This window comes from Chaetura pelagica, unplaced genomic scaffold, assembly GCF_000747805.2.
Source record: "Chaetura pelagica isolate M959 unplaced genomic scaffold, ChaPel_1.0 scaffold681, whole genome shotgun sequence".
NCBI classification, from domain to species: Eukaryota; Metazoa; Chordata; class Aves; order Apodiformes; family Apodidae; genus Chaetura; species Chaetura pelagica.
Genome location: NW_009951983.1, coordinates 104143 through 106832, shown reverse-complemented (window position 1 = coordinate 106832; position 2690 = coordinate 104143).

Here is a 2690-nt window from a genome sequence, read left to right as displayed (position 1 = left end):
TCCCTCCTCACGTTTCCTTCCTGGCATGTTGAACCCCTCAGTGGTGGAAATGGGAGTGTAAAACAGTTGGGTTTGTTTCTGAAAACCCAAGAGTGTGACTTCTTCTCCCCATTTCTTCACTTGCCTTGGAGGAGGTGGAACCTTCCAACGACTTTAATGCACCTGAAAACAAAAGAGGTGGCGGGAAGATATCAATCAGAAATGACAAGCCCAAGATTAGGCCAAGTAGGTGGGTAGTTGTTCTTGGGTTTGGCTGGTAAATAAATCAATCATGGTTCCTTTCCAAGAGGAGGACTAGATACTATATAAAAGTTGTCCCACACCACGTTTCCTCACTCCATTTGACTCCTTTGCACCGGTTCGTGCCGTGGGACACGGTAAGATATTCCTAATGAAAGCTGCTCCTAATGAAAACTAAATTGGCTGATGAGCCTTGGGCTGCTGAACTGGGAATGGTGGGGATAAATATGGCTTTTGGGTCTCCTTATTTCTCCTTATTTACAGGCAACGTTGTTGTTTGTTTTTTTTTAATGTATTTTTATTTTCCTAACGATTCATTCTCTGGGGTTATTTCCTTGGGGGTGGCTGGGGTGTAGAAAACCTGGGCTTGGGAACCACTTTGGTTTCTCTGGGCCCAACACCATGTGGTACCACCAGCAGCTCTGAAATTCTCTTGGAATCTAAATCTGAAGAAAAAGAACAGGAAAAAGAGTTTTTTCAGGTACTTAGAAAATGGGGGGAAGGAACTGAAATACAAAATTCGAGCCTCTTCTGATTTTCCAGCCTTTTCTCTGAACTGAAAGGCTTCTCTTTTTGACCACCTGGTTTTTTCTCAGAGGCAACATGTTCTCCTTTGGCACAAGTTGGACACCTGGTCCCACTGACCTGTAGATCCTGTTCACAAGGAGAGCAGCCACTTGCCTGGCACAGGGACAGGAATTCCTACTGCCAGGAGACCAGACTGAGGGCTGGGCTGGGGGTTCAACAAATGCTTGAACTTCCCAGCATCCCTGGAGGCTCCAGCCTTGGGTTGAGGTGCCCACCAAGCAAGGGGTGACCTGGACCATTCTGCTCAACCTTTGTGCAGCTGCTTTTTTTGCTTTTTGGGTTGGTTTTTGTTCCATTGCTGACAACTTTTCCACTGGCTGCTTCCCTTTCTTCTCAACTCTGCTCTTTGGAAACCCCAAAGAAGAATCCCCAAGTGCAATGAAGTTATTGTCATGTAAATGATGAGCCTTGTTCTTTGTTTCCCACGTGATGTGGAATATTAATGCCCATCCCTGGGCATTAAAGCCCTTCTCAAATTCTCAGACCACATCAAGAGGAGGGTAATTCTGGTGCACCATGACCCTGTGGTCCTCCTGCAGTGACGTGTCACTCGGACAGCTGGCAAGAAGGAACTATGAAGGAATGGTCATGGTTGCACCTGTCCTAGGGAAAAAAAAAAGGGGGGGCAGTTCTATCTGGATAAAGGAGGTCCTGTAGAAGACCTGATCAAGGGAAATGGAATGAGCTGAAAGTTTTCCAGGTCCTTCATGGGAATCATTTGAATTGATACATTTCTGAGGTTGACAGTACCCTCTGCATGGGCTGTCTGAGGTGGAGGAAGGGCAGAAAGGGGACAGGAGATATTTTCATATCTCAGCCTGCCTTTGGGAGGGGATGAGGAGGTGCAACAACAAAAACTTCCCTCCCCATGGGTTGTCTAATGTTGTTTTTTCCTTTCTCTTGGAAGACTCCTTGACGCCTGGAATGATGGGTTCCCATCAGCAGAAGGGCGACAGCCAAGGGATGTCTGGGCAGTCTGGTGGATGCCATGGTGGTGGTGGTGGAGGAGGTTCATGCCACGGAGGAGGTGGAGGAGGAGGAGGATGCTGCCACAGTGGTGGTGGAGGAGGACACCAGAGCCAAGGATCATCCTGCCATGGAGGAGGAGGCAGCAGCGGCGGCGGTGGCAGCGGAGGTGGTGGTGGTATCATTTACCAGACCCATATACCATCGTCCTCCATTGGAGGAGGAGGAGGTTCAGGCCACCAGAGCCAAGGATCCATGAGTGGCGGAGGTGGAGGAGGTGGTGGGTCAGGCCACCATGGACAAGTACCCATCTGCATTATTGGAGGAGGAGGAGGTGGTGGTGGTGGTGGCGGAGGTGGTGGTGGGTCAGGCCACCAAAGTCAAGGCTCCATCTGCATTGGAGGTGGCAGCATGGGAGGAGGAGGAGGAGGTGGTTCAGGGCATCAAGGCCAAGGTCCCATCATTATTAGTGGAGGTGGTGGAGGTGGAGGTGGTGGTGGAGGTGGTGGTTCAGGCCACCAGGGCCAAGGTCCCATAATTATTAGTGGAGGTGGTGGAGGTGGAGGTGGTGGTGGAGGTGGTGGTGGTTCAGGCCACCAGGGCCAAGGTCCCATAATTATTAGTGGAGGTGGTGGAGGTGGAGGTGGTGGTGGAGGTGGTGGTGGTTCAGGTCATCAAGGCCAAGGCCCCGTCTGCCTCTCCTGTGGAGGAGGAGGTGGTGGTGGTGGAGGAGGAGGAGGTGGTTCCAGCCACCAAGGCCCCATCTGCATTGGAGGGGGGAGCATGGGAGGAGGAGGAGGAGGAGGAGGAGGCAGTTCAGGCCACCAGAGCCAAGGTACCATCATTATTGGTGGAGGTGGTGGAGGTAGTGGAGGAGGTGGTGGTGGTTCAGGTCA